The sequence below is a fragment of the Branchiostoma floridae genome, chromosome 9 (genome assembly GCF_000003815.2).
Source record: "Branchiostoma floridae strain S238N-H82 chromosome 9, Bfl_VNyyK, whole genome shotgun sequence".
In the NCBI taxonomy this organism is placed as follows: Eukaryota; Metazoa; Chordata; class Leptocardii; order Amphioxiformes; family Branchiostomatidae; genus Branchiostoma; species Branchiostoma floridae.
The window spans coordinates 8,299,034-8,314,160 of record NC_049987.1 but is presented as its reverse complement, the minus strand read 5'-3'; the positions used below and the strand labels follow the sequence as shown (position 1 = coordinate 8,314,160).

At 39.5% G+C, this 15,127-nt stretch overlaps 1 long non-coding RNA gene across 1 annotated transcript; it reads left to right on the top strand.

The window, feature by feature from the left end:
* Positions 1-4,292: 4,292 nt before the first annotated feature.
* Positions 4,293-5,691, top strand: LOC118423146. Its single transcript, XR_004831994.1, has 3 exons — positions 4,293-4,404; positions 4,769-4,905; positions 5,150-5,691. It is a non-coding gene; the product is annotated as an uncharacterized LOC118423146 (long non-coding RNA).
* Positions 5,692-15,127: the final 9,436 nt, after the last annotated feature.

Here is a 15,127-nt window from a genome sequence, read left to right as displayed (position 1 = left end):
GATTGTAGATTGTTCTTTGTATCATAGCGATAGAAGCGATCGATTCGGCTATGTGTCAAATAAATTTTCGCACTTCAACTACTTATATAAAAGTAATAGTTTTTCTAATAATAAAGAAAAACTTATGTTCCCTACAGTTTTTGATCAATCAACTAATCATGCCCCTTTCTACAATCATTAGGAGGAAGTCGAATGTACAACAGTATATTAGGCGTTTATTCGTACATAATGTATATGACCAATACAATCCATACAGGCCTTGTGGAGTTATGCTTCCCATTCAAATGTTGTACGTCCGAATGCACACGCACTTTCATTGTATCTTTTTGTATCAAAAGATACAAAGTTAAGTAGAATAAAACTAAGAAAAAACAAACTATTAAACACGTAGAAGGGAATAACGGAAACCAATGTGTTACAAGACAATAAAGCTTAAAGCTTTATCTTACGACTAAATTGTTTACATGTCTCATCCCTCTTCTTAAAACTTATGTATACGAATTACCTTTTTTTTGTAGAACGTAAACAAAATTGCATTTATTGAAATTTACTACGATTTCGACCGTGTATTTAGATTCAGTTCACGGATAAAAGAATTTACGTATGCCACTGTAGAACGTTCACTCTACACAAAACAAAATGATCTTGATTTTATACAAATATAAATTGTACAATCTCTGTCCTCGGTTGAACTTTTTCCTACTTTCAAATGATAAGAATGAGACACGTGCAAGGGAACTGTACGTTCTACGTTTAGACAGCCATAATGGAATGAATAATGGACGTCATTTCAGTCGAGAGGAGATACAAAGGACGATTTCCTCCCAAATCGCTCGCCCGTGCGCCTAATGTTAGATAATGGGGACGAACACCTGTACCTGAAGATTGTAGTCACCTGTGTGCGCTGTTGTAGTAGATAATAGTCCCGCTGTGCAGTGGTAGTGTTGTACGTATAATGCATAATCAGTGTGGCGAAGCGTAGTAAACTACGTTGATAACGTGAGTAGAGTGTTAAAGGTGGTATCTCACTGCACTTGGGGCACCGGTGCGGCACTGCGGGGTTCAAAATATTAGCCAGCTATACAGGGAATTTCAGAGATAAAGAGAGAATTTTCTTACGTTTTGTGTATTTTGATGTCTTCTTGATCATACTTTTACGTATACCACAATATCTAAATTATTAATTGGCGAAAATAACACAACATTGCAATTGCCGCAGTGAACGAACCCCACAGTGTCGCACCGGTACCCCATGCCAAGTGCAGTGAGATACCAGCTTTAGTCAACTCTGCTTGTTGTTTACAAGAAGTAATAAGTTCGCGTCAGGACCAAGAAATGAAATGCACAGCTCAAATTTCGGGGCATATTATAAAGTTTAAGTCTTTCATGGATGTCTACTAAACAAAACTCATTGTGGTTATTCGTTTTTCATTTTTTTATTTAGCAGGCTACATCCAGTAGCATTAGGCGAGTAAAGAAAGAAAGAAGAAAAACAGGCACAATGCTTGACCTGCGATCTGAGGCGTTTTGGTCAACTGTAGCCTCCTTTATCGACTTGCCTAGGGTCCTTGGCTTCGCGATTTGTAACCGGGAATACGCCGGGAAAGGAAAATATCCCAGGAAAGGAAAAATGCCAGGAAATATTATATACCGGGAAGCTTGTAAAAATTGCGACCCCCCCCCCCCCACACACACACAGAGGAAAAAGAATGAAACAAAAAATAATTACGCAAAGACCCCCAGAGACGCCGATGATGGTGGCTATGTCAACTTGCTCTGCTGAGAGTCAGATGCCCATTTCTTTCGGATACGAAGGAAGTTCTCCTCAAACATTTTAAAAATGTATTCGCAGATTTCATGGCATGAGGAACTTGACCCACACATCTTTCATCACAGTTCAACCATTTTTCTCGCCACGTTATATCTACACATTTTCGTAAGGTCGACTAAAAAAAGGAATGAACATAATGATTTGAAATCTGGAGACATTGTCATTGATTTAAAAAAATCCCTGCTACTAATCTTATCGCGAAATTGGTACTGTGCGTATCAATTCTTGATGAGACAGAGAACTTATTGATCACCCTCGTACATCTATTCGGCATAAACAAATAGATATCATTCTAAAATACAAATGTATCAACTGTTAGTATTAGTTTAAATGCTTTTAATAACAAACGAAGCTTTTTCTCAACAGATGAACAAAACTTTAAATAAAGATGTGCCAAAAAAATCTAGTTTTATAGAGTAAACATCTATTTTACGATACAAAAAATGATTTTACGATCGTTGGTTCATCACGCTTTCGTGTCAGTTTAATTTGAGAAAATTAAAAAAAAAAGAAACAACAGGTTATGATAGAATAAAACACAGCCTTGCCAATGTTATTTGAACACCTGTATCTAGTCGATAACAATCTGAATGTCATCAACTCTTATCTAACGTTACCAATCTTAAGCACTAGGAGGTTATCTACTTGTATTTTTATCATGCCATGTTGATGTTAATGCTTTTAAAGCAATAATTTTATTAACATGAACTGCGGACTAAAAAGACCTAAAATTTAAAAAATAAAACTATGTGAGACACAAGTAGCTACGGTCACAACGGTTCAAGGCCGTACAGTCATCGAAGCGGAAACTGGCATGCTTTTCTACCAGACATATTCTGATCTTAGAAATAGATCATGACAGTACAACGGAAAGACTTAGATCACAGAAATATGTAGGCTAATAGATCCGTAATGCATCTGTCACGCCCGCATTGCTCTTGTTAACCGTACGCACAGAGAGAAAGAGAATATGACGATGACCCGCGGGCAAAATCTCTGCACCTGTCGTCTGAAACAAGATGGCGGCCAGGCGCAGGCGCAGTAATGATCATCCAGCTATCAGCGTATACAGCCATTCGTCAAGCTGTCAATCACACACATGGTGTCATTTTTCCTCTTTATTTCAAATATGAATATAAAGATCATATTTTACGAAAGTATATTCAAGTTTAAGCTCTCAATATCATTAAATAACGATATGTAGAAACTTTGAAGAGAAGATTACATTTTGGCGTCCTGCCATAGATGAATAATTACCGAGTCATTAAAAGAACAATTGTGTAACGTATCTCTGGGTGTATCTCGGTTGAACAGGTAGATAAATTGGTTCACTTGTTACCCTGAGGTCACTTATTAGTAACACTCGAGTCCACGCGATCGGGCTAGAATAAATGATACGTTTTCTTTTTGTTTCATAGCCTTTTTTCGTGATAAGCCTTCGTTGTTTCCGAATACACGTGCAACTTTCATTCAATCGGCACTATTTCAGTCAATTTTCGTGCTAATAGAACACTTGATTTCCGGCAATGTTATGATAGAATATACATTCTTGGTTTACGTATTCAGTCAATTCTATTTCATCAAAGTGGAGTATATGCTGCTTCTTGTAAATTCCACACCTTGAAGGCCACAATGCAACAATACCCTAACAGATTGATACAATAAAAAAAGTCAATAGGTATTGATGGGGAATAAGAAAAAATGAATAATCAAATTCAATCAATCGTGAGATTGTTTACAACAGCCTTGCATGTGGACGTTATAATATATATGGACGCACCATTTTCCTAGATGCAAGGTCTCGCTAGCTAGTTTCACAATGTTGCATCTTTGCGGAGAGGACAAAAGAGTCTCGGGAGCTTTAATACGGCTGGATACCAGGCTACAATACACCCCTAAGAAAAACAGATCTTGTCTGTTGGTTTTCTGTACATTATCGTACATCGTTGCTAGCTTGTCTAGCATATACTTTTCTCTGACCAAAGTCGGATAAAAATCATTGAAACTTTCGCACACGCGTGTGTTATCGTGTGGAATTCTTGTTTGCTATTTGCCTGTATCCCGTGCGGTAAAGAATCCACTCTCCCATCGTACCACAACATGGTTAGAAGAGTTGTAGCTATTTAGATTTCTCAAATAGATTGCTCACACATGTCATCCTATTCTAGGTGCCTAGTATTTGTTGTCTGTTAGCTTTCCGTACAATTTACTGGTTAAGTTCATATCTTAGTATTAACATACCAAATTCCTTTCATAAATATGTACGTGCACATTCTTTGTTGTCTTCTCTTTTGCTGGTCAGTACGACACAAATAACCATTGACAGACAAGTTTGGCTCACTAACGTATGCGTCGGGTTGTCTTCTTTTCGCACTTGTCTTCAAGCGGGTGTGATACGCCCATGGTGCAGACAAGAGTCTCTAAGACAGTACCTAAATCTACAATGGCTCATTTGTATATTTGTCTTACACATTGGAGTATATATTTCCATCCCCGCGAGCCCTCCTCATTCATTTCCGCCAGCCGTGACCTCAGAGTGACACCGTGCCGTGATCTACGTGTCCAGGAATTCTGTAAGTATCAAACTCTATATGTTAATTTCAGGTCGACTTCTGTTGTTTTTCTACGTGCGATATCTTTTTATAATGTTTCTAGCTTGCTTTATTCAATTGTAGATAAACTTGTTGTTTTGTAAGAAATCCAAATCACTGATCAAAGTCATTCCTAAATCAAAGAAAATCTTATAGTTTTTAGTCGAATGGCGTTGACTTTCAAACAGAACAGAGCTAGCTTTTTGTGGTAGCTATAGTCATATAAAAAGTGATATTCTTTCCGCCGTTTTGTCAATTCGTTGCAGTTTGTTTGGTAGATTTGTAGTGTATTCGTGTACTCTTAAGCTTACCACAACCAAATAATACTTCCCCCTCCCAACATCAGCTGAAGCTACACCATGAAGCTGTTTGTCTGTATGATGCTGGTGACGATGGTTGTCATGGCAACGCTGATCGACGACTCGGAGGGATGGAGGCGTCGGCGCAGGCGCAGAAGGGGTCGTCTGGATATCGATACAGATGGTACGTTTGGTCATCACAAATAGTCCGAGGGACAGTTTGATTTTATCTAGACGTTGTCTATTAACCACGGCAGAAATTAAAAAAAACACAAACGATGCTGTTTCAGTGTCTACAATGTTCTTGACGAATATATTTCCGAACTACACATTAAACGAGTGCCATCTCAAGTCAATATGCTATTGTTATTTGTTACATGCAAAGTACAGCTGTCTCATGATATCTGTCTTTCCCTTTACCAATCCAGCTGACTCCGAGTTGAGGGAGGTTGTGGAAGAGGCGAGGTCACTCCTGGAAGAACTTGATGAGGCCAGTGAACACTTGGACACACGGGAACTAGACAACGATGACGTCGAGGACACACTCACGGATCGGAAAGGAGGTCAAACGAGAAGAAACCTCCAGCAAAGAATTTAGTCAGCTTTGAATGTCTCTTTTTCTAGAAACCATTGTTAGCCAATTATAGAGCGCTCGGTGCAATGATGTCATTTTCCCACGGACGTTGAGTTGAAACTGGTTCCGAACCAAACGTCAATTAACCGTCGAATATTTTTCTTCGATTGAATCTTTTATCTCGATCATGTTATTCCTCTCCCGTACATGTAATGTTACCTAACTCAAAGAGAATGTCACTTGAGATGGCGAAACAACTTTGTGCCTAATAATGGATTCTATCAGCAATGCATTTGAAGCAAATACTGCATTTTCATCGTTCATGTTATACATGTACAGCATTTTGTAAATTTGTAAATTTATGGTTCAATAAAACGTATCGACAAAACTTGCGAATGTTTTTTCTATTTATATCCATTTATTTGCACACATGTATACACACAGTATTTCATCCTACTCTATGTACGTTTATATAAAGTCAATAGTAGAAGAGTGTAGGTCATATTTAGTAAACGTAAGTAGTTGTTAAGTTATCCACGTGGTTGCTTTTTCAACTTTAAGGTCGGGACAAACAGGTTCTTTGCATACCATATCCATTTGAGAGAACTCTGGGTGGATTACAAATCATCTCAAATCAATATATGCTCACGATGAATTCGGAATAGGTGGTCAATAGTAATAATAATGGTAATGACGTATCGATATAGATTTACCTCACTAGTGTAATTTAGCTGCTATAAGTACAATCACGAGTCCACAAAACAACAATATTTCCCATTTAGGTATTTTCTCGATAATCACTGACAAAAATGTCATTACTACCAGACCTTATACACGTATTAGGCCCGTGACATCTGTTCACCCTATTTCTTATGTCAGTCCATTTAAAGCCTTAAAGGTAGTATCTCACTTCGCTTGGGGAATCAGTGCGGCACTGCGGGGTTCGTTCACTGTGGCAATGTTTTGTTATATGTTCTCCGATTTTATTATCATTTAGATACTGCATAATACGTAAAACGGTAAAAGTATGAAAAACGTAAGAAAATTCTTTCTTATCTCTGTAATTCGTTGAGTCATCTACGAACCCCGCAGTGCCGCATACCGAGATACCACCTCAACGTTTTGGTATTGATAATGAGACAGGTTGAGTTGTCTCCTTGGTTGATTACATGCAAATCATCTGAGCTGAGTGCGCTGAGTTGTGTCCTACGAAAACCGACACAGACGTTCAGCGACCGTTCTTCATTATTTAAACCACGCTTGATTTCATCCACATGATTATAGAGTCTTGCCCGGAGCAGACACGATTTTACGCTCAGTAGGGGCAGCAGCGCTTCATTATCATTCTAAAAGAAAAAACGAAATGTCGCATTAGCTCTGTCTCTAAACGCTGTTCACCTACTGTCTACTATGATATATTACATCGTGTTAAGTACAAGCAAAACTTTGAAAAAGCCTGCATATTGTTTGCAATTCGCCAAAAAAAAGAAACTGACAGTGTACTTCGTTTCATAAATAGCCCTTCTACACAACCATTGCTTTATTATCACTAGCATTTCGGTGACCGTCTGGTCAACTTCTTCACGGCATTTCTGTGACCGAAACGTAGGCGAGGAGAAAAGCAATTGTTGTATAAAAAAAGGACTCTTTATCCAATGACGTACCAACCCGATGGAACAATTCACGAGTGTACTCCTATATTCTTCTTTAGTCATCTCATCTAATATATCCCTCAGTATATTTGATCATAATGGCATGACAGAAGACCAGGCAACAAGTTTTCTCCACCTTTCACAGTTTTCTGGTTTTCCTACTGTTTCGCTTTGTGTCGTATCTGTTCAGTCTCTAATATCATTCTCCCATATTTTACGTTGTCTAACCTTATCCTTTCTCCCTAGCCTGTACTGTTTCTTGCATGAAAGTTTTGGCTAGTCCAGATTACTGTAACCCGTGGCCGTAAAACTTCAGTTTTCTTACTGTGATTTGAAGATATTTTTACAGACAGATGTTTTGATGCCATTTAAGATGTGGTCTTGGTATGGGATCCTTACAATCTTCTGAAAGCTTTACATCTCTGTGGTCTGTTTTCTCCCTCCCCCCTCCCCTCTTTTGCTGTCAGAATCCAGGACCAATTTGCACTTACACACTGGCAGCGATAGCAAACTGCTTTCCGACCGTGATTACTATAATAACAGGTTCTATGTTGATGACAATATTTCTGTGTTGTCGGGCCCACCCTTACCGACGCCCCTGTCACGTTCACCCCAGTCTGGAGGTTGATGACTCTATTTTCCTCGGTGTCGCCGGAGCGAAGTCTGACGCCAGTGGAAGCTGTATTCCCGGGTTCTAGTCCCGTAGGGGCGGAGTGAAGCTGTGCCGAACACTAGTCATCTGGGTTTAAGTTACTACAACTGGTCTTCAGAGTAAGAGCCGCAACAATAGGACGTATGTGGCGCCATTCAAAGCGACTAGTATCGTCTCTCCAGCTTTTCACATGTATCCTATAAGCTAAGGGCAAACCCCACCGTACGTTTTTTAGGAGGAGGCCATGTCCGCCACGTATTTCTGAAAACGACTGAAAGAGTGGGGAGAGACTATACGTACGTCAACACACGTCACAAAGTTTTGCCTGCACGTAAAGATGTACGGCGTGTATGCGTGCTCGAAAATCTGTCGAATTTCCTTCGAGTTCGTACGGAGGCGGTACTTACTACTTAAGGATGCCAAAAGATTACCCACGTGTTGGCACGTAGATACCACGTATTTGCAAGTGCGCGGGTTGTGCCCTTAGCTTTACTTTTTATATGATAACTAACATGCATTCGTTGTGCGACGCCAAGAACATCTTACCAACTTAAGCGAAATCTTACAACAAAATATGCTGAATCCATGATTTATTTGTAAACATTTTTAAAGTTAGTGCATGACTACGTGCTTTTACTTGATTCAAATCATATGTCTAATACACAACAAATCTTTTAAGAACATCGGAAATTTAATTCTTTTTTTCCTTTTTTATTGCATACCCGGTAAACGGTCTCATGGCGTAACATACCAGGTTGGTACTGAAAAGTACAAGCTGTATATTCGTACAGATTTATTTAAACTAGGGGTGGGTAGCAGTACAGAAAATTCCGACCTGGACGTAAGTTAGTTTGCAAAACTTGTAAACAGACGATATTCAAAACAATTGTCCATTTCGCTACAAAGAAATCTGTTTTGTGAAGTGTTCAACTCTCACTGGTGTTTTAAAATCCTACAAGACTAATTGACTCTATACGATTGACTGTAAAACTTGGTAGAAAATATTATAGACTCTGATTCGCCCTTGTTATTTTCTTCGACCGGTAAGCCCCGAAACGTGTGAATGCCTGATCACATCATCTGTCCATTTTCCAATAGGTCCAACATCCGGTCCACCGTTTTTTTTCAGGTCCAATTTTTCCGGACAGGTCCAATAAGAGGAACCGTTTTTTACACCCCTATTTTAAACGACTCACTCCTGGAAGGACAAGACCCCTACCTGACAAGTGTCCTTGGTTCTTAAACACGCTTGAGGTGTTGTTTTCCTTTAAGCACGGGCGCTCATGAACCTTCCCTATCCACAGTTATAGATACTCATGTTTACCAAAGTAAATAGAGGTAATTCGTTTAAGCAAGGAGCTTTTATACGAGCTCCTTGGTTTAAGTGCTTTTACAATGGACACAACGTCAACGAATAATGTCAGGAGATTTAAACCCAAGACCACTAGGATCTGGACCAAACACCCGTTGCGCCACGCCGATGCCACTATTTTGTCTCAAACTAAGCTTGCGCTACAAGTACACATAAGATAGATAAACACAGACAACGTGGTCAAGAATAAAACGACAGATCGAGAAGAAATTTTCCCCATTCACATGCATATGCACATGTGTTGTTCAATCACAGGATTTTGGGTAATATACGGTATTTCTTTACAAGGTTTATGGGGAGTTAAGTAGTTTTGAAACAGCAGTGGCCATGTCGATGAACTTTCTCGGACAGTTTGACCAGTCCCAAACTGACCACCTGCCCGTATAGTGGGTAATTGTTGGTCAGCACAAAAGCTTTGGGCGGTTGGAGCAAACGCCATGACACGGGCTGAGTGGTGTTTGTTGGTCTAAGGTCGAGATATACTGCTGTTTTTATAAACAGAGGGCGCCTAGGGAGTTTCGCCGCCATCTTGGGGTCACCATGGTGACGACCAGGTCAAAACGAGGTCAGAATTTTGGCACGGGCTGACAGAAACTATCGTCTGAAACTCACACACTTGTCAGTTATGATTAAATACTAGAAATATGATAGCGATATATTTTTGTGATATGATTCACATTTGGTGGTATTGTTGATTGAATACAGTATAGGTACTCGCAATCAAGCATTCAAAAGCGCGAAAACTCTCCTAAATGTGTAACCGTTACGAAGTCGGAGAAAGATAAGTTTTCAATAACACTTTCTTACTGTGACCAACTGAAAACTTAAAACAGCAAAATGATTTTACATATATTTGCTTCAAAATGAATTTAAATATGGTAGGGTAAAAAATATTAACACTGTATATCAAAGAAAAATGGCTTACAAGGCGGTACAAAAAGTATAATGCAGCCAGGTTTAATTCTCTTTCATACAACGCGATGTATAACTTCTTTTTACACCAAACGTCAAGGACTCTAAACCTCACAGGACAGAGAAAGGTCGAGTTATGTACAGTTCACTGAACACGCAAACAACTACAAAGCCTCGTACAAGTTCAGGTCCTTTTTCACAAGTACATTAGGTCGACCTACAGTCACAAAACCAACAAAAGCACATGCTTGTAGTTCGCAACCCTTGCGTTGCCTAGCATGTCAATGACCTTGTCAAAAGAGACGAGAGAAGCTCGCTTCACATCAACAATGGACAACGGGTGTAAAATGGAGAAATGGACTGTAGTTTGGATAGCGAGATCTCGGTTTAGGACATGAAAGAAGCGTTGTGTCAAGTTGTCATTGGCGTTTGCTAAATTCGTGATGGATTTTAGCAGGAATCGGACGTTTGGGAGGCATGAAAAATAGCTTGACAAACACAGAAAGGTCGGGGCACACTCAAAATGGCCGTCACCGTTCTCACATCAATCTCTCTCTATCTTGTAGCGGGGAACAGTTCGGAATGGTCGACAAAAGGGCGCTCTCTGGGCATCATTAATCTTGTGGAGGTGACAATGAGTCGTGGACAGGCGAAGCCAAACAATTAGCATTTCCAGATGGGTTGGAAGAAGGAACTTTAATTGAGACGTCAAAAAACTGTTAAAAAGGAAAAGGTGCAAAATCGTTTGATGTGTGTAGTACAACGCTGTCGTATTATAAAAGTTTGTAAAAAATCTGCGACAGCGATGCTCAAATCAACGTATAGAAGCGAATCTCTCAATTTGAGAGCAAGGAGGAAAGTCGGACGTATTGTACGTAAACTGTCATTCGTTGGTTTTGAAAAATGAACGTTGCCCTTTGTCGAGTCACCTCCGCTTTTTATGAAGTTGTTAAGGACAGAGGTTCATCTGTCTTTTTTTCTGACATAGGACTTAAATCGGCCTGTCCTTCAACTCTGTCCGTTTTCTATTTTTTCATGCTGTTTACCAAGAGTTACTAACAAAATATTTTCAGCTGTCATTTAGACCAAGGAGGTTTTTAACCTCCTTCTTTAGACTATTGAACCAAGGAGGTTAAAAATCATCCTTCTTTTGAACCTCCTTGATTAAACATAAAAAAAAAGAACACAAAAAACTTTGTAAGTTCATTCACAAAGCGTTAGTTTTAAAAACGAGGTTGTAGGGATATCAAGTCGACAAACGGTAGTTTCAAACTACAATATTTCAAACATATCCATATATAAAACATTTTCAAATTTGAAACCACGGCCCGTCGATTTAATATCCCTAGATACCCTGTTTTACAAGACAACGAATATAGGTTACGTTACTAAACGGAAAAGGCTGAACTAGCAAGCTAGTGTTGAATTTCTATCTCTTGCTATACGTTGTCTATATACTTGTCTACCTTCCTAATTATAAGGACCTATGGCTGGGACTGGCCCCTTAGTACTCCTCTCTGTGCGATTCGATCGTATTATACCATCCTGAGCTTTAGCTTCCACTGCCTTAAGACGCAATCTAGTGTCTTTTAGTTTTACGATTTGGTCGTTCCAATACTCGCATTGTCTTGATATAACGTGTCCTAATATCTTATAGCCACGGCCATCAAGGCATCAGAAATTCATGTCCAGTACTTGTAGGTAACACCCGTGGAAATCGTTTTGCACTGCTTGTCAGTGTTTTTCTTTGTACAAGCACGAGACAAACGGTCGCTATGACATCTCTATTTAAGAACTATACAGTAAAAGAAAAACTTTTCTTCGGAAAAAATAGCTCACTTTTGAAATATACCATGGAGCATATCCTTGTAACTGCTATTATCTTTTTACTCTCGCCACGAATGTTATGTGCTAAGTGTGTGTTTGTGTGTGAACATGATAACTAGAGAATGCCTGGGTGAATCGTTTTGATATATATTATATAGGTAGGTCTTGATAAGACTGCAAAATAATCAGATTTTGGGCTGTCAAGCAACTTTTTATGATAGTTATTTTCATTTAAGAGCATTTGCAGCCCAATGACTGAACTGCATGTTCTATACAATTACGTTTAAAGGGGTAGACATGTGGTACCTAGACAGGTCCAACATACATATAAGAATGCATTTACAAACAGTAAAAGCATAGAATGATATAGAATTATAAGCACAGAATATGACTGGTCATATCGTTCACAGGGTTCTTTCTGAGACTTAATACAGGTAAGGGAGAGGGCTTTCAGGGTACCGAAAAGTTTGGACTGGAGACGGGACAAATTTTGTTCTGTCTTGCTTCCCTCTCACTCTCTCTCTCTCTCTCTCTCTCCCCGCAATCGTATATGGTTGTACCAATTAGCGCAACACGCCGGTCCTTGATTGCTTGGAGTCGTATAGGTTCATATGCTGTATAGTACTGTATACGCGTGACCGTAAAAGTTTTTCGCAAGGATGATCTTAGCTGCTCGCACTTGGATGCGCTCTCTGTGATGACCTCTGAAAGACCTTTGACATCTTTTTCCTTTCACAGCACTACACAGACATGACAGTATTTACAGCCGGATTTCCAAAACAGTCAAACCTCTCTTCAGTTTACCCCGTTTGTATGAGGAGGGGTAACTCACTGGTGGTCCGGGCGATTTGTTATAATCAATCACTCTTCTACACTAGCTGTGGATGTGCGAGTGATTGTCCACGTTTGATGTATTAATTGCAAACACTGTAAGCACCGCAACTGTGCAAATCGTAGAAAGGATAGAGGAAAGGAGGTTTGGCGTTACGGTTTGGATTGTATTTATCCGGGTTACTTTAGTCTAAAAGAAAGAAAAAAATTCAACTTGTGAGTTCTGAGATCGTAGGTGGTCCTCAAAGCAGTCTACGTGTGACATGGTAGAGATATACTCCCAGCGGATGTAAGAATAAGGCTTATTTAAAAGATCGTGATGTAATAAGAGGCTCAGCTAAGCAAATCCAACTAAAAGAAAGATACACAATGTTGCGAAAACAGACGAGAACATTCAGACCGAGCCGAATCATTGAGTTTGCTTTGAGACTACCTTGCGATAGATTTTATGAAAGAAACCTTTCCCTGTTTTTGTATATTTACTGACTGTGATTTTACATATTAAGCACAGATCGACCTTTGGGTGACCTCAAAAATTCAGTACAAATACCTATTTACATGTTAAGAAACTTATCTTTAAGAAAGTCAGATATTTGTAACCGTCATCCAGTAAGAGATGTTTTCGTGTAGCATCCTTTTGGCATATAGGCCAAAATATGCGTTTCTTGTAAACCCAACTGATCCTAGGATAGTCTTGCCGACACACGCCTTTTTTGTCGACCGCTGACAAAGAACATCAAATTTCCTATCTGACATCTGAGTGATTAAAGATAAGAATACCTTAGAAAGAAAGAAAGATAAGAAGGAAAGAATAATAAAAGAGAGGAAGGAAGGTCCAACATGTGACAGAAGGGCTAAGGATATTGAGGACACTTTGTAGCCGGATGCACTACATTTAACAATATCAAGCAAATGAGATAACAGACAGTAAGAAAAAATGGAAGAAAGAAAGAGAGACAAAAGGAAGGGAAGAAAGAAAGAAAGAAAAAGGAAAGAAACAACGAAAGACTGACAAATGCGCCTGCAAAAGCTTTCCTCCTTGAGTGACAGTGCAGAACACCTGCCCAATAGCCGTACACTTGCGAACCCCACCCAGCTAATGTACCAGCCGTAATGACCAAATTAAAACCTAGTAAAAGATTAACAATCCCCAATTACGCGGACGTAAATAGGGAAACATGACCTTGATGGTCATAACTATTAATTAAGGAAAGCGTCGATGTCCATTGTCAAAATACAGCCTAATTAAATTACCTTATGTTATTGTCTTTGACAATTCAAACTTACCTCATATAACGTACATGCAGCGTGTAGGCATTCTTGTGTAATCTGAATAGTCTTCGTATGATATTGTAACATTTCATGTTGTTTGACAAACCTGCTTTATCAAGATAAGCACTAAATGATGCTACAATACAATATGATAAGTGATATCATTTTCGGACTGGTATAATCACTTTTGTTCGTTGTGACGTGTTTAATGTCAAGGGCATGTCTGCGTTTTATAACAATGGAACAAAATCACGCACACGCACACCTGCACACGTGACGTTATTGTTGTCCTGATAGGTAGACGCTTGGGTGTCACGTTCAGTATGATCGCTCTTGTAGTTGACGTACGGAAACGCTCAGCACGTGCGACAGCTTAGAACGTACGTATACTTAATGAATGACAATTAAGTAGGCGTCACTCAGTGAGAAAATAGCTCTTCCGACGGTTCCGCCAAACGTGCACGTGTTTTCGTCCAGCATTTTTCAGAGTTGTGCTGTTAACAGACACACTGACAGACAGGTAAACACGCTCAAAATATCACCTTCTGGCGAAGGTAAAATACAATCAATTAATATTATGGTAAAGGATTGTAGAAAGAAAGAAAGTGCATCAACTTAGGATTGAAACCAGGTTAAAAACCTTAAACACTAACTCTATATCAACTACGCATCACGTTGTGAACAAAGCAGAGGAGGAAAATGTCCAGACTTTGCATGATGTACAAAATGACCAATAAGCTGGTGGACGTGCCGACTGATAATTATATCATACCAGCTCAAAAAAGAACAAGAAACAGCCATGACTTCAAGTACCAGAGTTACCAACCTAGGATTGATGTGTTCAAAAATTCTTATTTTCCCAGAACTATCGTAGAGGGGAATTTGTTATCACCAAGCACAGTAGGGGCATCTTCTCTGGATAGCTTTAAAGAACGCTTGCAGATATATGTGCTAAAGTTAGGTATGACAGGTTGTTCGGTGTAATATAACCAGCTGCTGCCGCGCCGCGTGCCTGCGAAGCTGGTGTGTTACGCCGAACGGCGGTTATACCGGCTATATAGATACAGATACAGAAGCATGCTAATGCGCAACAACACATTGCGGAGACCATTTTGTAAGGCGACAACTAGACGGGAATTAACGTCTTGCGGGGCGCGTTTTCGACTGGTAAACGTTTGTTGTTGCCGTTTGAAACGGTTGGTACTACATCCCAGTCGATACCATACTCAAGCACATTTCTACTTTAACTAATTCGGCCGAATGTAGTCGACAATGTGATTCCTGTTTTACCTTTATTTAATGGCTAAGCAACAA